Source organism: Eriocheir sinensis, chromosome 9, assembly GCF_024679095.1.
Source record: "Eriocheir sinensis breed Jianghai 21 chromosome 9, ASM2467909v1, whole genome shotgun sequence".
Classification (NCBI taxonomy): Eukaryota; Metazoa; Arthropoda; class Malacostraca; order Decapoda; family Varunidae; genus Eriocheir; species Eriocheir sinensis.
The window spans coordinates 9,422,250-9,443,408 of record NC_066517.1 but is presented as its reverse complement, the minus strand read 5'-3'; the positions used below and the strand labels follow the sequence as shown (position 1 = coordinate 9,443,408).

At 41.8% G+C, this 21,159-nt stretch overlaps 1 long non-coding RNA gene across 2 annotated transcripts in view; it reads right to left on the bottom strand.

The window, feature by feature from the left end:
• Positions 1-2,976: 2,976 nt before the first annotated feature.
• Positions 2,977-21,159, bottom strand: part of LOC126995899 (uncharacterized) — a 39,161-nt gene continuing 20,978 nt past the window's right edge. For both annotated transcript variants that reach the window (XR_007750817.1, XR_007750818.1), the window contains exon 3: positions 2,977-5,808. This is a non-coding gene — a long non-coding RNA (uncharacterized LOC126995899). The remainder of the gene's footprint in view (positions 5,809-21,159) is intronic.

Here is a 21,159-nt window from a genome sequence, read left to right as displayed (position 1 = left end):
GTTCTCTCTTCCTGTTTTCTTCCTTTTTCCAAGGTATGTATTTTGAGATAACAAGGGAGTAAAGGAGGAAAAAAAGTGAGCTCCCAGGCACAGAATGAGACAGTTATAATGGCACCACCATAAACACTTGCCTGCGCTATGACGGGCTCGGGGCCAACCATCGGGCCTACTGGTGCCATAGGCCACATGGAAAAAAAAAAAAAAAAAAAAAATATCCCACGGGTTGGAATAAATAAGTGTTTTCAGTGTTTTCAATACCACGAGTTTCGCGATCCTCGAGTTTAGCGCTGTACCTTCGGAACGAAGCAAGCGCGAAACTCGAGAGGGTACTGAGTACACTCGAGTTTCGCGATCCTCAAGTTTAGCGCTTAGTCCTAAATTCTGACCATTACGACTGTCGCGCATTACCACCACGAGTTTCGCGTTCCTGTGACATGTACGTACGGGTCGCGTCTACCTACTGTCGGCGTCATGCGTGCTGCCTTAAAAGGCAGTGTCCAACCATTGGGGCTATGGGCAACCGCAGTTGCCCGTATGTCCAACTGGGGCGAGTTGTTGGTTGTCCTTATGAATGGAAAACGGTTGTGAGTACGAGTGTGGGTACGTGGGTACTGAACAGCTGCACGTTAACAAGCAGACGACAGCAGTGGCTGAGGAGTGAGGAGCAGTGGAAGATGGCCCACCAAGAGACTCGTAAAATGGACTGGCAGAGCTGCTTTGCTTAGTGCTTGATTAACAAGATAAGAGAACACCCCGTGTTGTGGAACCACAGTCCAAAACCCTTTTTCTCACGTCTATGAAAATTGTATATCTCCCGATATTGTTTTTCTTTTCTTCTTCTTCTTCTTCTTTTGACCTGTAATGCATGGCAGCGACGGTGAAAAGTAATAGTGAAAAATAGCAAATGGGCATCGAAAAGCAAAATCTGGGAAAGAAAAGGACAAAAACACTCAAGTTCAGGGTGAAGTGTATAAGTGCGCACTGTTAAGTAACTAATAAGTGCATGTTGTGAAGTATAAGTGTTGAGAAGGAGGACCTAAAAAGCGATACAAAGCGTTACGGGTCAAAAAAAGAAGAAGGTCCACTACACCAGCCGGTGCATGCGAGAAATATCTCCCTGATGAAATTAGTCATTCTGCTGTCCACCACGCATGCGTGCTGTGGGAATACACAGCATTAAAAGTATTAATTTGCCTGGTTTTGTTCTAGTCTGTTTGCTTGTGATCTTTGTGAGCTGTGAGGGAAATATGGAAACAGTAAGCAAGTTGAACCTTTCTGCGAGCTATTCTGCGGCGGCGGCGTTGAAAAGTCAATCATGATATTAGTGATTTCATGATTTTTAACAGAAAGAGTTACAGACTACAGTACCCTCTCGAGTTTCGCGCTCGCTTCATTCCGAAGGTATAGCGCTAAACTCGAGGATCGCAAAACTCGAGGTATTGAAAACACTGAGAAAGTGCTTATCTGTTCTGACATTATTATTATTATTATTATTATTATTTTTTTTTTTTTTTTTTTTTTTTTTTTACATGTGGGCTAAGGCGCCGGTAGACTATCCATCTGGGCCTGATGGTCGGCCCGAGCCCGTCATGGCGCAGGCAACTGTTTACAGTGGCGCCATTATAATTGGCTCATGCTGCCCCCCAGAGCTCAATTTTTTTTCCTCCTTTACTCCCTTGTTATCTCAAAATACGTACCTTGGAAAAAGGAAGATAACAGGAAGAGAGAACAGGTCGTTTAAAGCCACTGATGAAGCCTTGCGATTGGCTGAGCTCTGAAAACACGCCAGATTTCGCTGAGTCTGGTGACATCATCGCCGGCGCCACCTGGTCAGCGGCCTTGCTGCCTTGGGGCAGTGTCACATTGGCCGTTTTCCTCTTATCGTGGCTACTGGCAACGCCTCGCCCATCCAGGAGCGAGTTGTCGGTTGTCCGTAACCTGGTGTCACACTGGGCCTTTTCTTCACGCGTTGGCGGCAGCAGGCAACCGGCAAATCCAACTTTCTGGGTGTGCGTTACACCAGTCAAGGTAACACATCCTGTTAAAGCACTGCCATTACCAAGTTATGGACTTGTTTCTGCAGTTAAATGGAAGAAAGAAGCTGTTGTGGATGTGGCATGCCTGTGGTTCCTCCATGCCAGTTCTCATTTTCACCATCGCGGCTGAGCGGCCCCACCATCTAGACTCCAACCACAAACACGTGGATTGAATAACAACAAAGACATACATGCACACCAGACTCATCATGAACCATGGCAGATGTTTCTCACAAACAAAATGGTTTTGTTATTTCAGTGTGTTAGAACTTATTTGGTGAGTGGTTCATACAAACCAAATTTAATGGCAAGAAGAGAGCAGTGTTAAAGACGACTGCTTTCTTCTTGCCAAGAGTTAGGTTTGGTTCATGTGAGCCACTCACCAAATACGTTCTAACACACTCAAGAAATGGTGAAGTCGTTTCTGTTTGTCAGAAACATCTGCAATGGCTCCTAATGTGTCTGGTGTGTGTGTGTGTGTGTGTGTGTGTGTGTGTGTTGTTATTCGATCCATGTGTTTATGTGGTTGAGTCTAGATGGGTGGGTTGGCCGTGAACGCGCAGTGGTGACAATGAGAATTGGCATGGAGGAACCACAGGCATGCCACACCCACAACTGTTTCTTCCTTCCATTTAACTGCAGCAACAAGTCCATAACTTGGATAATGGCAGCACAAGCCGCGACAGCACTTACTTTAGCAGACGACGCCATGCTAATACAGGGCAAGTGCTTTGTTTACGTTGTGGATGTGGATACGGGCAACCGACCTTGGCCATGTGTGACGCACACCAGGAAAAGTTGGAGTTGCCGGTTGCCCTAGCTGGCGCCAACGCAGTGGAAAGAAAAAAAGTCCTGTGTGACATCAGCTTACAGACAACCGTAAACTCGCTCCCGGTTGGGCGTACGGACGTTGCCCGTAGCCCTAACGGTTGGACAAAAACGGTCATTGTGACACCCCCTTAAGGCAGTGAAGCCGCTAATAGGATGAGCATCAGCAATGACGTCATCAGACTCCCAGCGAATCACAAACATGTTTTCAGAACCGTCAGCCAATTGTAAGGCAGCCACCTCCAACTGCGGCTTCAAAACGACCCGTTCTCTCTCTCTCTCTCTCTCTCTCCAAAGCCACAATGTTTGAAGGAAAACGTCCAGTGTGATACCTTTAAAGGTAGTGTGCGTGACGCCGATGATAAGCAGACGTGACCCGTACGTGTAAAAGCAGCGCGAAACTCAGGGTGATAATGCGCAAAAGTCGGGATGGTAAGAATTTGGGACAAACCGCGAAACTTGGATAGCACGAAACTCGAGAGGGTACTGTAGCTGTGAAATACAGGAAAAAGAGCCATACTAGGCTCGTGCTGTCCCGTCTCCATAATGCTTATTATCCAGTTTGGCTTTAAATTCATGAATCGTTTTTGCACACACAGTCTCCTCGTCAAGTCCATTCCAAGTTGTTATGCTTCTGTATGGAAAACTGTATTTCTTGATGTCTCTCCTACAGTCGCTCTCTTGATGTCTCTCCTACAGTCGCTCTTCTTCAGTTTCTTACCATTGCCTCTTGTCACACTTCTGTCATGTACCACTAGGTCTTCCCTGTTCAATTTATCCAATCCCTCTTGTATCCTGTACAATGCTATTAGGTCCCCTCTCTCTCTTCTCTCTGGTGTTGTTAGTCCCAATTTCTCCAGTCTTTCTTCATAAGTATGTTCTCTCAGAGTTTCTGGTAATTTAGTCGCTGCTCTTTGTATTCTTTTCAACTTTCTAATTTTTTTCTTCAATCTAGGTGACCACACTAATGCTGCATATTCCAGTCTGGGACGTATCATCGATGTTATTAGTTTCTTCGCAATTTCTTTATCTAAATACGTAAATGCTGCTTTTATGTTTCTAAGAAGATTGTATGTTTCCCCAGTTATCCGGTCTATATGTTTTCCAAAGGATAACTTGTCTGTTATGATCACTCCCAGATCTTTTTCTTCAGTTTTTTTCATGATTCTTTCATTACTTAGAGAATAGTTCCCCGATATTCATCTACTACTCTTACCAAACTCCATCACGCTACACTTCTCTGTATTGAATGTCATTTCCCATTTGCGTGACCATTCGCTTATTCTATCGAGATCTTGGCTCAGGGCTACACAGTCTTCTTCATTAGCCACCCTCCTCATTATTTTAGCATCATCAGCAAACATATTCATATAGCTTGTCACCCCTTCTGTCATGTCATTAATATATATTACAAACATAATCAGAGCCAACACCGATCCTTGGGGGACTCCACTAGTCACTTCCATCCAGCTTGATTTATTGTTAAAGTCCATAATCCAATCCAATTTTGAACTACCCAGACCTCCAACATGATTAAGTTTCCATATTAATCGCTTGTGTGGTACTTTATCAAACGCGTTCTTTAAGTCCAGATACACACAATCTGCCCAACCGTCCCTTTCCTGTATTATATCAATTACTCTTGAATAGAAGCTGATCAGATTAGTTACACAAGACCGTCCTCCTCTGAATCCGAATTGGCTACTTGTTAATATACTGTTTTCTTCTAAATACCCCACCCATCTGTTTTTTTATAATTTTCTCACACATCTTTGCTACTACACTTGTTAATGACACTGGCCTATAGTTCAACGGGTCTTCCTTACTTCCTCCTTTATATATTGGGACGATGTTAGCCCTCTTCCAGTCTCTTGGTACCTTCCCTTGTGCTAGTGAGACATTAATCAAGTTGCTCAACTTTTCAGCCCATTTTTCCTCCGCATTATCAGCCTCGAAAAAAGTATCCCATTGTGCTTCCTCAAAATGTTTTCCAAGTTGTTCAAAATTTGCCTTATTAACCCGTAAGCTGCGGGACTGAGATTCTGAGTGCGTCGCCTAGTGCGGCTATATCAGCGAGAGATTGACCTTCAATAAATGATATCTAAGTTACATAAACGTGTCATAAATATTACAATACACATATCTGTAGCTCGAAATGTGTTGTATCCTGCATATTTCTTAGATTTTTCTATCACAAAAATGTTTTTCTGGCAGTATCTGAAGCCGCGGCGGAAACTTTTTGGCACCTGTTTGAAAAGCCCGCTTCCAGAAGGCTTACAGCAGCTTACCGCTCAGCCGCCCAGAAGGCGTACAGCAGTTTGCGGGTTAAAGTTAAACCATTCTTTCCTGTAGTCCTCATTCCTGATTATTTTACCTCCTTCTCGTAATATGTACTCGATAAGTACATGATCGCTCTTCCCTATAGGGCTCTTACAGTTCATCTCCTCTATGATATCTGGCTCCCTGGTGATTATTCTTGTTCCCCCATGAAGCTTCACTTCCTTCCGTTGACCAGTTTTCCCATGACACTTCCTTACAATTAAATTCTCCCATTATCAGAATCTTCTCCTTCTCCTCCAGCAATCTCCTTAGGCAATCCAATGTATCTTCCAGATTCTTCTTGTACAATTCTTCTGTCCATGAATTGGTTTTTGGAGGGACATACACCACTACGATATTTCTGCATCCTCCCCTTTGCACAGATGGTGTTAAACTATCATATATTTTAACCTCTCCTGGGCCACACCTAAGGGATATTGCACAAACCCAATGGTTGTTTATTATGAGCAATATCTGCACAAATTCCCTCATTAGACTCCTTTGAAATGAGTTATTGATGGCAACTTGAAAGGCTCCATGGTGTGCTGTAGACCATCAATCTTAGGGAAGTTGTTCTTCAGAAGGGCTTGGGCATAATTCATGTGCTCGTCCGTCAGCCATTCACCTGAATTAAACATAACAAAAATATAGTTTGACATTTAAGTAATTATGCTATATATCAGCATAAACCAACACCAAATACAATTTCAAAATATATCAGATTGATGAAATTAAAAAAGCAATTACACAAGAAAAAATTAAAATACAAACTATGCGCTGTAATCAAGTCAAACCTGAGAAGTTTTGGGTCCCTACAAAGGTCGGTTTAGGGGCCATGTTACTAGTTCAATCCGAGAAGTTTTGGGTCCCTACAAAGGTCGGTTTAGGGGCCATGTTACAAGTTCAATCCAAGAAGTTTTGGGTCCCTACAGAATTATTCATCCTGAACTCCAGAAGTGGGCAAGTGCAATACTTAGTGTGGTAGTACCGCATCACAAAAAAAGTACCACACTACCGCAAAATTTCTGAAAATACCGCACTACCGCAGTCTGCACTAAAAAACCCTGCGGTACTTTTTTGCGGTACTTTGAAAACTATCGAAGCCGACATTTGCAGCGCGGCATGCTCACAGATTTTTATATTTTTTTTATTTAATTATTTTTTTTTTTTTACAGTGAATCGGACTCAATTAGTCAATCGGTATCAGTCATCAGAATCAGTGATTCAATCATCCCGACTTTTCAGTTATTGTTCAAAATTAAATACTAAATAGACAGACTAAACTACTACACTGCGAGTCTTCTTTAACCCGCTCTGTGCCGGCCATTTCAACCCGGACCCGTCCGTGGTGCCAGCCGATTTTTTAATTTTTTTATAAGCTCAAAAAATTCTTAGCAATTGTAAGATAACGGAAAAACATGCAAAAAGTGGTTTAGCAAAGTGAATTTTTTTTAAACCCACCTTATATATCTTGGTGTTGCCTTTCATTGGTGCATATTAAATGACGGTACTTTCACTCAGTTTTACAGAGTTTTTATCAGTTACTAAATCATCATCAGACATGTCTGATAAATTGATAACATATCCTCAATACCAAACACGAATAACTCAGAGTAAATCTGTTCGTCACTCAACCCAAGGCCATGACTGCCTCTGTCGATGACTGTACAAACACTAACATGATCGCCGCTCATGTCCCATTCAAAGTTTTCTTTTATATGCATAACATACTTTATCTTTTTTTTTCACTTCATTGTAACTTCTCTATTTCATCTCTCTCTCTCTCTCTCTCTCTCTCTCTCTCTCTCTCTCTCTCTCTCTCTCTCTCTCTCTCTCTCTCTCTCTTTTCAATGTAGCCACCAATATTGTTTGATTATAATAATAATAATAATAATAATAATAATAATAATAATAATAATAATAATAATAATAATAATAATTTATTATTATTATTATTATTATTATTATTATTTGAAGCAGACATGGAACAGTCACTCTTTTGGGCTGGTTACACAGACACGCAGACATGCATGGACTGCCAGCAGGACATGGAAACTTCGTTGTTATAATTTCCCTTTATTCCTATGATGTGGCTTTGGACAAAGAGTCCTCCATTTTGTGCACCGTACATGCCCCAGTCGTGCCATGAAACTATGGGAAAGAAAGTGATGCCTCAACGATACATAGTCTGGTTCTTTGCACCAAAGCATAAGTCATATATTGTTGCATTCATAGCTTAAACTATTCTTAACCCCTTCAACACGAGGACATGTATACTGCATCCTTGCGTGCCCCGTACCATATCCGAGGACACGCATACTGCATCCTGGCTCGCTTTAGCCAATATACGAGTTATTTTATCTTTATATTTATGCTTACATCTCAAAATTACCAATTAAATTATGCTTTTTTATGTGCACCATTTAGTTCTGCATGTTTTCATATATAATACATAATGATTATGTTGAGTTTATGGCTGAAAACTTGTTATATTCAATAGCGACATTTGAAATTTGGTAGCGTATGATCCTGGATACAGTGCAGAGTGCTGTTTTGGCCCGGCCGTAGTGAGTTTCTTTATGTGCACCATTTAATTCTGCATGTTTTCGTATATAATACATTATGATTATGTTGAGTTTATGGCTTAAAACTTGTTATATTCAATAGCGACTTTTGAAATTTGACGCACGCGGCAATCTTGGATACGGCACGGGGCGCTGTTGTCGCCCAGCCGTAGTGAAGGGGTTAACACTCTTATACACAGTATGTGAACACTACATAGCTCAACATTGTGTTATAACATAGAAATATTAGCAAAAGATACTAACCTCCAGTGCCACGGATTGAATCACTGCTCCACATCGCTTAATCCACAATTCTACTCCACTCATAAACAACAGACTCGCTGCCCGCATAACCCAAACAAATGAATGTCGGCAGCTGCATGTAAGCATTCTTAACGGCACCTATGTTGCCTTCTAATAGCACCATACAAGTTTACCCTTATAGCACCATATAAATTCCTTACATATTAATATTTTACATAATAACAATGAGGTATAATGAGGTATATTGATACCAGTTACATGGCTCCCCTAAATTGTAGGACAATTTACCTTATAATTACTTAATACATTAAATATAACATGAGTATTACAAATACATGAAATACTGTTGACATTATCTTTGCATCTCCTGAGTACAAACATATCATCTAGGCTCCTCAGTGGGGACGCCCTGGTCTTCCTGAGTAGTACATTCTAACAAGAGAACAAGACTATGAACAGGCCTTTCAACAATGTTCATTGCTTTCATTCTTTTCCCTGAATTGTCAAGACATGAGTCTGACATCATCATTTTCACCTTTCTCACAAGACCATCATCACTTGGAAAACACTCAGTTATTCTGCCCAGCTTCCATTGATTTCTAGCTAGGTTGCAATCTTTAACAATAACAACATCATTCACCTTGAGGTTTCTTCAGGGTTTCTGCCATTTATTTCTAAGCTGAAGAGACTGCAAAACTTCCCTTTTGCACCTTGACCAGAACTCATTTACAAGGAACTGTACCCTACGCCAACGTTTCCTTGAGTACAAGTCAACTCTTTCATATTTATCCGGAGGAGGCATCACAATCTTTGATTTCATAGTTAACAGAGTGTTGGGTGTCAGTGGTTCTAAGCTAGTAGGAGAGGTAAGGTTATCCACAGTTAGAGGTCTACCATTTACAACTGTCTCTGCTTCTATCATTAATGTTCTAAGCATTTCATCATCTAACTGAGGTCCATGTTGATCAAGTAGCACTGACAATATGCTTCTCACTGTTCTTATTTGTCTCTCCCACACCCCACCCTTATGGCTTGCATGTGGTACATTCATCTTGAAATGAACCCAATCACAACTGTCCTTTAGTAATTCAGTTCTAAGCTTCTCCTCATCTATTTCTCTCAAAGAGTTGGCTAACTCATTATTTGCACCTACAAAGTTTGTTCCTTGATCTGATCTTAACTGCCTTACTGGGCCTCTTCTTCCTATAAAGTGGCAGTAAGCACTGAGAAGGAAGTAGTGTCCAGACTGTTTGCTGTCTCTAGATGGTCTCTAGATGGACTGCACGTGATACCATGCATGTGAAAAGAACCCCATATCTCTTTAGCTCTTCATGTTCCTCTTTGATGTAGAAAGGACTAAAAAAATCAACTGCAGCATAAGTAAAGGGAGGGGAAGGCTCTAGCCTATCTTGTGGCAAGTCTGCCATCTTCTGACCTTGTGTGTCAATTCCAACTTTTCTGCACGCTACACATTTTGAGACATGTCTAGCCACCAGAGATGAGCCCCCCAAAATCCAGTACAGGTAACTCTCAATTTAAGTGAGTTTGATTTACGCGTTTTTGAAATAACGCAGGGTCCAAAATCCAAATAAATGTTTAATTTACACTTTTTTTTCACTTATACGCGATATTTTATGGAGTGGCCACCAGATGCCTCACGCAACTGGACTCACACGGCGCCGCGCCCACACAGCTGAGCTCAGTTCTTTCCGTGCGCCACTTGAACAACAATACAGTACCCATGCTGCCACGCTACTCAACAATAGGGGTGCGCAGGTACTGGTACCAGTACCGGTACTAATGGTACCAGCTATACGGTACGGTACCGGTACCAGACTGCTCGGTACCATTACCAATACTAGCCAGTCGCTCATGGTGTCCCTCATTTCTTCCTCACATGAGTGAGGCTGAGATTGAGTGCCTGAGTGGATATCTCAGTGATATGGATATTCTCTCTCTCTCTCTCTCTCTCTCTCTCTCTCTCTCTCTCCACTGAATGAATATTTATTTTTCGATAGAAACCTACCTCTTGTTTGATTTACATTGTTTTTGATTAACGCGACCTCTTCAAGGACGCAATACTTGCGTAAATCTCAAGTTACCTGTACCCAGATGCTCTAATTTCATTTAGTGTTATGCCCCTACCCTGATGATGTATTTTTTTTTGTGGTAGTAGCAAATCAGTAGATCAGTAACATGGGATCCCTTAGGCAGGATTGCTGGATGTCTTGCTACTTGATGAGTAGACCTCCATATTCTTCCCCCAACTCTTACTATTCCATCTTCATCTATGATGGGATCAAGTTTGTACAACTTGCTTATTTTCTTTACTGTTTTTCCTCTTCTATTTGTCCGTGGGGAAGACTCATGGGTTCCTACACCCTTCAGCATCTTTATTTCATCATGGAAGGCATGAGCCTGAGCCTGCCTTATGATCTCATTTTCAGCTTCTTTCAGTTCTTGTACTGTCAGTGGAATGTATTCTTGGCTTCTTCCTTTATGTGTCCCATCTGCATCCTTCTTGTACATCCTTTGAAGCCTGAGGCACACTGCAATGGCTCTCTTCATACGGAACCAATCAGAGAAACAGTTCAGCCTCTCAAGTACATTAAATGGCTCATGTGTCTGTGTAGCACATGATGCAACTCTTTTTACTTCAGGATCATCAGCTTCCAATTCATGATGCTCTGATAGGTCATCATTCATCTCAAAGGGTTGCCACAAGAAGTGTGGCTCATTCCACCACTTGTCATTGTTAATTAACTCTTCTACAGACTGCCCTCTTGAGGCATAGTCTGCTGGGTTGTGCTCTGTTTCCACATACTTCCACTGACTAGGTGAAGTTTGATCTCTTATCTGCTGGACTCTGTTGGCTACACATACATGAAATGTATGTGTAGCCAACAGAGTCCTGCCTAAGGGATCCCATGTTACTGATCTACTGATTTGCTACTACCACAAAAAAAAATACATCATCAGGGTAGGGGCATAACACTAAATGAAATTAGAGCATCTGGGTACAGGTAACTTGAGATTTACGCGAGTATTGCGTCCTTGAAGAGGTCGCATTAATCAAAAACAATGTAAATCAAACAAGAGGTAGGTATTTGAGGCGGTTGACAGAGATGAAAATTATGATGTAATCTATCTTGATTTTAGTAAAGCGTTTGACAAAGTTCCTCACCAACGACTGTTGCTTAAATTACAGGCTCACGGAGTAGAGGGTAAAGTTTTGAACTGGGTCAAGGCGTGGCTTAGCAATAGGAAGCAAAGAGTGCAAATCAATGGTAAAAGATCTGACTGGGGATGTGTTACGAGTGGGGTCCCACAAGGTTCGGTATTAGGTCCACTTTTGTTTATTATTTATATCAATGACTTAGACACAGGAATTAGTAGTGATGTTAGTAAATTTGCAGATGATACCAAGATCGGTAGAGTAATTGAGTCGGATCAGGACGCTAGTATTCTCCAAGGTGAACTCAACAGATTATATGACTGGGCGGATAAATGGCAGATGGAGTTCAATGTAGGGAAGTGCAGTATTCTGAGTGTAGGTAGGAACAACCCCTCACATAACTATTGCTTAAATGACACTCTCATAAGTAGGTCTGGGTGCGAGAGGGATTTAGGGGTCTTAGTGAGCTCTGATCTCCGTCCAAGGGCACAATGCATTCAAGCTAGAAATCGAGCTAATAGGGTACTGGGATTTATTTCAAGGAGCGTAGCAACAGAAGCCCCGAAGTCTTCCTCAAACTATATTTAGCATTAGTTAGACCTCATCTTGACTATGCGGTTCAGTTCTGGTCACCCTACTATAGAATGGATATCAAAATGTTAGAATCGGTGCAGAGGAGGATGACTAAGATGATTCAGGGGTTGAGAAACTTGCCATACGAGGAAAGACTCAAACAGTTAAACTTGCATTCTCTAGAAAGGCGAAGGGTGCGTGGAGACATGATCGAGGTTTATAAATGGATGAAGGGTTTAATAAGGGAGACATTCATAAGGTTTTGTTGGTAAGAGAACCGGGTAGGACACGAAGTAACGGGTTTAAACTGGATAAATTCAGATTCAACAGGGACATAGGCAAAAATTGGTTTACTAATAGGGTGGTGGATGAGTGGAATAGGCTTAGCAGTCATGTGGCGAGTGCCAATACAATTGTCACATTCAAAAATAGACTAGATAAATTCATGGACAGCGATATTAGGTGGGGTTAGATACACGGGAGCTTAGGGTCAAAGGAGCTGCCTCGTACAGGCCTACCGGCCTCTTGCAGACTCCTGCGTTCTTATGTTCTTATGTTCTTAAATCGTTTAGAATCATTGTTGATGTATCCCAGCACCACCTTACTGTCTGTCCAAAACACTTCCTGAGTATCTTCATAGGTTAACTCCTTCTTTAAGATTGCACTGATTCTCACAGACACTACTGCTGCTGTGAGTTCTAACCTTGGCACAGTGATGGCTCGGAGGGGTGTCACTTTTGATTTTGCCATTAAAAGTGCACAGTGTATTTGATCAACAGTGTTGATCAGTCTTATGTAAGAGCACTGACCATACCCCTTTTGACTGGCATCAGAAAAGCGATGCAGTTCAACTTTTTTAATTTCGCCAAATCCTTCAGGCTTGTAGCATCGTGGTATCTTTAAGTGCCCTAATTTATGTGGGTCATCTCTCCATTGCTGCCACTGCAGCCTCACATACTTTGGTATCTCCTCATCCTTCACAGCATAACTCCTGGAGCATTCCTTTGCCAATGAGGATGTGAGGAGACACAAGGCCTAATGGATCATATATTGAACTCACAGTAGACAATATGCCCCTTTTTGTGAGTGGCTTATCTTTGACTTGTATTCTGAACTGGAAAGTATCAGATTCTACACACCACTCCACTCCAAGTGTTCTTTCTACAGGTAGCATGTCTTTACTTAAATCCAGGCTCTTGACAGTGTTATTCATTTCTTCAGGAGCTATTGCTGCTAACACTTCCTTACTGTTTGACAGAAACTTATGGAGATTAAAACCTCCCATTTTACACAATGCCTTGCTTTTCATAAGCAGATCAATGGCATCCTTTACTGTTGGTACTGATTTAAGTCCATCATCAACATAAAAATCCTTCCTGATGAAGTTTGCTGCATCATATCCATACTGAGCCTCATAGTCATTTGCAGCTTGCTTAAGTGCAAAATCAGCAACGCTCGGAGATGATGTAGCTCCAAACAAATGGGCCGTCATCCTGTATTCAAGCATATTCTCACCTGGATCTCCATTATTCCACCACAGAAAGCACAGCATATCTCTTTATTCAGGATTCACCTTCACTTGGTGATACATTGCTTCTAAACAAAGGCTGTCACTTCTTGGCAGAATCTACATAGAACCACAACCAGATTGTTTGTTAGGTCTGGGCCCTGCAACAGGTGACCATTTAAAGAATGACCTCTGTAGTTAGCACTACAATCATATACCACTCTTATCTTCCCTGGTTTCTTTGGGTGGTAAACACCATGGTGAGGTATATACCACACCTGGCCATCTGTTTGTTGCAAATCCCTGGCTGGCACAGTTTCTGCATAGCCTTTGTCAATTAATTCTTTCATGAATTCCTTGTAATCTTGGTGGTACTTTTTATCTCTCATAAGTATTGCCTGTAACTTCATGAGCCTATGCAAGGCCATGTCCTTGTTGTTTGGAAGCTTGATGTTATTATTCTTCAGTGGAAGAGGCAACTCATAGTGCCCTTCTCTCTGCTGATTCACTCCCTCTCTCATCCTTTTCAGGAATCTTTTGTCATCATAGGAAAAGGGAGTGTTGTCAGTTCCTTTATCATTAAAATCAACCTCAAACATGTTCCTGACGTGCTGGGTTTATTAACTCCTTTGTCTGAATAGGAACAACAAGGAAACTAACTTTTCTTTCTTCACTGATGACAACTTCTTGGGCTATAGTTCTATATGCTCTCGCTACATCATCTGAAACTTTCTTAGTTTCTTTAATTGCTTGGCCAACAACGCCCCATCCTAAGTGTATTTTTAGTCTATAAGGATCATCTTCATCTCCTACAAAAATCTCTTTGGGCTTAATGGCTTTGATACAGTTAGCTCCAATAAGAAGTGCCACATCTACATTTGCATCATAAGGCATCAGTTTGTTAGAGATACTTGTTAAGTGTGGCCAGGTTTGGGCTGTTTCAGGGCACAGTATCTGAGCTTCTTTAGCAGGAATATCTTCCTTGGAATATGCAGGTGGAAGATCTATTTTCATGTGCTCGCTGAATCCTCATACAACAAGTCCACTGATTTTTGTGCAGGGGACTACCTGTTCTCCCGTTATTGTAGGAGCTTGAGGTGTACTAGTGAGCCACTAACTCGCATTCTTTCCAAGGTGCTTTCTTTGATGAAACAGGCATCAGACTGTCAATCCAATAATGCATACACCAACCTTTTACTGTGTTCATTGCTACTGTGGTGTAACCACACTGGCACAATCATGGTGTGTATATCTCCTGTCATAGACTGACTGGTGTTAATCTTGTTTGAAACAAATGAGCTTTCATTTGCTTTTGGCTGAGTTGCTCTATCTGACTCTCCTGCCTTGACATTTGGGGCACTAGTTTGTGTGAATGCATTATTGTGAAGAGATGTTGGGTGGTATCATTGACATATACTACAACATTTCTTAAGACGGCAGTCTATCTTTCTGTGACCAAGCTTCAAGCATCCTCTACACAAGTACTGCTTCTGCACAAAGTCCAACTTTGAATTGATATCAAGCAAATTAAACTTTTTGCACACATCTATATCATGCTCTTCATTGCAATAAAGGCAGCACAGTCTCCTTGGCCCTGGTTTTCTTACTTCATGCCTTTTATCATATTTAGCCTTGCTGTCCATTGTTGTGTGTGCCAGCTTTACCTCTGATGCCTCTGTCTTGAAACTTCTGTTTCCTGATTTATCAGTACTTGAACTACTATTTCTTCCTTTGGCTACAACTGCAGTGCTCCTTTGATTCTTATCTATGACTGCACTGTACGATGATATTGGGTTGCACGCCTTTGTGGCCTCTCTACGTACGAACTTAAGAACCTTTTAAAGGGAGGATATTGTTCAGAACTTATGTCCGTTAGACCTTCATCATCACTATCATCATCACCTCTAGAAGCATACTTGTACACTATTGTGTTCCATTTCTCAACTAGTGAAACAGGTAACTTCTTCAATAATTTGACATTCTCCTGTGAGTCATCTAAGACCACTAGGTGAGGTACGCTTTCCACTGCTGTCCTGCAGCTGTCCAGGAAATCTGCAAATTTCCTTAGTGCTGGGCCATCATTCTGCTGAATTTTTGGACACTCATATAACTTTTTTCTGTAGGCATTAGACACAAGAAACAGATTTCCAAATTTACCCTTCAGGGTTTTCTTAGCTTTAATGTAAGCTTCTTCAGTATTTAACTGAAGCAATCCACTGATTGCTTCCTTGGCTTCACCATTGGTATACCTTCCTAGGTAAAGAGCCTTTCAGTAAAATCAGTAGTTCTGGACTCAATGAAAATTTCAAAACTTTTTAACCACGTTGTGAAAACTAACATGTCTCCCTTGAACACTTCTGGTTCTGGACGTGGAAGGTTTTCTCTGGTTTGCCTCATTGACATAATTTCTGCTATCCTCTGCATTGCATCTAACTGACTGACTGAACCTGGGGAAGGCTGGGTAATAGTGCCATTTGACTGACTACCAGAATTGTTGGTCACATGTGTGTCAGGTTCCTGCAAATCAACTTTTGGTGAGAAAACCTTGGTATGAGGGTTAACTTCCTTGTTAGGTAACATATCAAAAATCCTTTCTACAGATTTATGCAATTCTTCTTTTACCTCATTTAAGTCAAATTGTTGACTAAATTCTTCCCTTTTAACTGGCTGTGCTTTCACTTCAGCAAGAGTTTGAGGCTGATTGTTTAGGTACTGTTGAAGCATCTGCTCCTTTCCCTTCCATTCATTGTCAAGTTGACTTGGGTTCAACTGACTCACTCCATTCTTATACAGCCTCAGGCTCTGCCTTAGCTCCAGCCTGCTCTTGTTTACCCTTTGAAACATTGGAAACATTGAAGTCATCATCAGATGTTACTGAATCATTTTCATGCTGCAGAGCTTTAATTTTCTCTGCAACTTCATGGATTACATTAAAGTTAAACTTCTCACAGTCATCCAACTCCTGAGTAATTTGTTCATTACATTGAGGATCAGCTCCAATTAATTTCTCACAAGCACTGTAAAACTCTTCAAACTTTGTATTCATAACTTTTATACATCCTGTAATTCATTAATACAACTTGACCCTTGTACTTTGGCACAGATACTGTTTGCTGCCCTCTTCCAAGCACGCTTATTTGTTGAACACCTACTCTTGTACACCAGAATTGTGTACTCTTTGCCTCTCTGTGTTTGTGTTTTCGTTCTTACACTGCGTGCTGCCTCATCCACCTGCTCATCCTGGCCCTTACCTGGGTCACCCTCAGTAACTGTGGCATCCTCATTAGAACTCATTGTAAAAAGATTTTATACTTATTATCACCTAAGTGAATCTTTATGTAACACTGAGTTTACTTCTTACTTCTTGAATGCCGGTGACTTAGAAAACTTGGAAACCCCTTACTTGCAGGTGATGAGTGGATGCAGACAGGTTATAAGTGCTTGCTAGGAGTGTTGCCTCACTCATCCATGGAGATCGAAACAATGAAATGACCAGCGTGAAGTTACAGACATGGCAGGCCACTGCAGGTTCCTTGGAGTTGACTGCAGAGCGTTGGTGGTTACTGCAGGTCACTGCAGAGCTGTGCATCCTTATGACTGCAGCTTAATTGTAACTGCAGTATCTTGGAGTTTTACTGCAGCTTGTAGAGCTGCAGAGCCATGGAGTTTCACTGCAGCTTGTTGGGCTGCAGAAACTTGGAGTTTCACTGCAGCTTGTAGAGCTGCAGAGCCTTGGAGTTTCACTGAAGCGGACATGGAACAGTCACCCTTTTGGGCTGGTTTACACAGACACACAGACATGCATGGACTGCCAGCAGGACATGGAAACTTCGTTGATATAATTTCCCTTTATTCCTATGATATGGCTTTGGACAAAGAGTCCTCCATTTTGTGCACCGTACATGCCCCAGTCGTGCCGTGAAACTATGGGAAAGAAAGTGCTGCCTCAATGATACATAGTCTGGCTCTTTGCACCAAAGCATAAGTCATATATTGTTGCATTCATAGCTTAAACTATTCTTAACACTCTTATACACAGTATGTGTACACTACATAGCTCAACATTGTGTTATAACATAGAAATATTAGCAAAAGATACTGACCTCCAGTGCCACGGCTTGAATCACTGCTCCACATCGCCGAATCCACAATTCTACTCCACTTATAAATGACAGACTCGCTGCCCGCATAACCCAAACAAACAAACGTTGGCGGCTGCATGTAAGCATTCTTAACAGCACCTATGTTGCCTTCTAATAGCACCGTACAAATTTACCCTTATAGCACCATATAAATTCCTTACATGTTAATATTTTACATAATAACAATGAGGTATAATGAGGTATATTGATACCACAGTTACATTATTATTATTATCATTATTTCCTCGACTCATATTTCCACGTGGTTGCTTCACTGAGGCCTGAGATGCCAGTGCTTAGAGCTTTCCCACGGTCGATGTCTCACTATTACCAGTTGATGTGTTTTGTCTTAATATGTTTGACAGTTTGAATAATGTTTCACACTGTTCCCATCATGACTTTCCTATATTAGTAATCTTTCGTTTTCATTCAAACGCCGGAGAATTCCTCCCCTTCCTACCCTCCTCCCCTTCCCCTTCACACACCCATATCCTCCCTACCTTTCCTCCCTGGCTACTGCAACTGTTATTCAAGGTCTCACCACCCTTCCTTCCTCCCTTTCCACACCCCACTTCCTCCTTTCTCACATGATGCTGATCTCTCCTCTTCCCCCTTCCCTGTCCCCTCCCTCCGGCGTCAAACTCAAAAGCATTCAATGCGTTAAGGACCTGGGGGTCAAAATCATGTCAAACCTCAAATTCTCACAGCAATGCATCGATGCAGCAAATAAAGGGAATTAAAAGAAACTTTTTATTCAAGAATAAAGATGTAATACTTCCGCTCTACAATAGTTTAGTCAGACCCACTTGGAATATGCGGTACAGTTTTGGTCTCCCCACCATGCAAAGGACATTGTTAAATTAGAAGGTGTTCAGCGTCAACAACAAAATTATCCCTTCCTTGCGCAACAAATCCTACAAAGAAAGGCTTTCCACCCTTAACATGTTCTCTCTTGAGAAACGTCGCCTCCGAGGAAAACTGATTGAATGTTTTAAAATACTTAATGGTTTCACGAATGTAAACAGATCAAAATTGTTTATGATCGATGACACTTTGCGAATGAGGAACAATGGCATAAAACTCAAATGTAGACAAGTAAAGTCAGACAGCACCAAATTTTTCTTCACCAACGTTGTAGTGCGAGAATGGAATAAGCTCCCACCTTCTGTGGTCCAGTGTAACACGATTGACTCCTTTAAAAACAAGCATGACTGTCACTTCCTTGAACTTAATATTAACTAGAGTAGAAAAGCAACGTTCTGGAGCCATCTGATTAATGTAGAATCACTTAGGTTTAAGGACAGGCCACCTAGTCTGGACCATGGGGTCTGTGTGGTCTGATTTTCTATGTAAATCTATCTATGTAAATCCTCCCTCAGAAAGTTGCAGTATTGACCACAAAAAAAAAAAAAAAAAAAAAAAAAATGACATGTCCCACACAGATATCTTTCCCTCCCCCTCCCTGTCCTTTTCTGCCCCATCTATTGTAAATTAAGGCAATTGTACTATTTTAAGCATGCTTCCTTAGTTTGGATAGCCAGGATAGGCACTGAAGTATTTTTTTATTTTGACTGCCGCTACCGCAATACTGCACACCGTGTACCGCACTGGGGGGGAAAAAAAAAAATGGGACCACACTACCGCAACCATACTACTCCGAAAGAAGTACCGCACTACTGCAACTGCACTACTGATTTTTCAGTACCGCGCCCACCTCTGCTGAACTCTGTAGGGACCTGAAACCTCTCGGATTGAACTTTTAGTATGGCCCCTAAACCGACCTTTGTAGGGACCCAAAACTTCTCGGGTTTGACTTGTAATACAGCCCTATGTACTAATTTACCATTCTGCAGACTTTGAATAGACTTGGGGCTCACCCCAGTATGTACAAACCATGTCACTAGGCTTTTGTACCTGCCTGAATTTTTTGTGTGAAGCAAAACCTACCACCTGACACTCGGGTGATGGTGCTGGTGATGGTAATGGTGCTATAGTCTGTTCACTTAAGCTAGATTCTTGGCGCCTAGGCAGATTGGTAAGCTTGCAGCTGATTGGCTGCTCCGCCCTCCCGCTAACACTCATGTCGAACCACGTCTTGCATGCTCGAGTGAGACATGTTTCTTTATTATATGCCATAGCTCACCTCATATACGAGCTAGCCAGTTTTGGTTGACACCATCAGACTCAGCAGTGACTGGAGAATCAAGATGTATTGTAAAAGCTTGTCAATACAAAAAAGAAAATGGTATTATGATGAGTTGAACTGTGAAGATATTCAAAAAATGTTTATAACATGTTTTCATTATGCTCACTATTTTAAACAGTTGCTCATTGACTGCAGAAATATATTTCTGCAATCAATGAACAACTGTTGAAAACAGCGAGCATAAGTAAAACATGTTATAAACATTTTTTAACATCTTCACGGTTCAACTCATTGTAATACCATTTTTTTATTTGTTTTATCGAGTTTTTAAAATACATCTTGATTCTACAGTCACTGCTGAGTCTGATGGTGTCAACCAAAACTGGCTTGCTCGTAAATGAGGTGAGCTGTAGCATATAATAAAGAAACATGTGGTGGTGGAGTTGATCGTGTGGGTGATGGTGGTGGTGGGGTTGATGATTGTGCTGGTGATGGAATTGCTGATCGTGCTGGTGATGGTGGTGGTGGGGTTGATGATTGTGCTGGTGATGGAATTGATGATCGTGCTGGTGATGGGGGTGGTGGGGTTGATGATTGTGCTGGTGATGGAATTGATGATCGTGCTGGTGATGGTGGTGGTTGAATTGATGACTGTGCTGGTGATTGTGGTGGTTGAGTTGATGACCATGCTGGTGATTGTGGTGGTTGAGGTGATGACGGTGCGGGTGATGGAATTGATGATCATGCTGGTGATGGTGGTGGTGGGGTTGATGATTGTGCTGTTGATGGAATTGATGGTCGTGCTGGTGATGGTGGTGGTGGGGTTGATGATTGTGCTGGTGATGGAATTGATGATCGTGCTGGTGATGGTGGTGGTGGGGTTGATGATTGTGCTGGTGATGGAATTGATGATCGTGCTGGTGATGGTGGTGGTGGGGTTGATGATTGTGCTGGTGATGGAATTGATGATCGTGATGGTGATGGTGGTGGTTGAGTTGATGACTGTGCTGGTGATTGTGGTGGTTGAGTTGATGACCGTGCTGGTGATGGTGGTGGTTGAATTGATGACCGTGCTGGTGATTGTGGTGGTTGAGTTGATGACCGTGCTGGTGATTGTGGTGGTTGAGTTGATGACCGTGCTGGTGATGGTGATGGTGGTGCATTAGGTAATGAAGACAGTGGTGATGGTGAATCAGGAAATGGAGATGCTGGTGTTGGTGAAGTTAATGATCGTGTTGGTGATGGTGGTGATGGAGGAGTCAATATGTTTGTGTTGGTGTTGGTGGATCAGGTGAGAGTTGATCTCTCGCCAAGTATGGTCACAAGTCCTTAACATTAACCCAAAATCTTTATGATTTAGTTGCATCCTCAGTGATGCAGGCACCATACTCCTTTATTTTAGCAATAGTGTAGGGGCCCAGCCATTCTTGTTGGAGTCTGTTCCCCTTCCTGCCTGCTTTTCTGTTGTTTCTCCTCATCACTTTGTCACCAGCAGAAAAGTTAAAGGTTTTGACTATTCTTTTTCTTTCAGAATAAGCTAATTTAACCCGGTAGCAGCGATGGGCCAAATTTGTGCCATGATATAAACCCCCCAAAATAGATGAT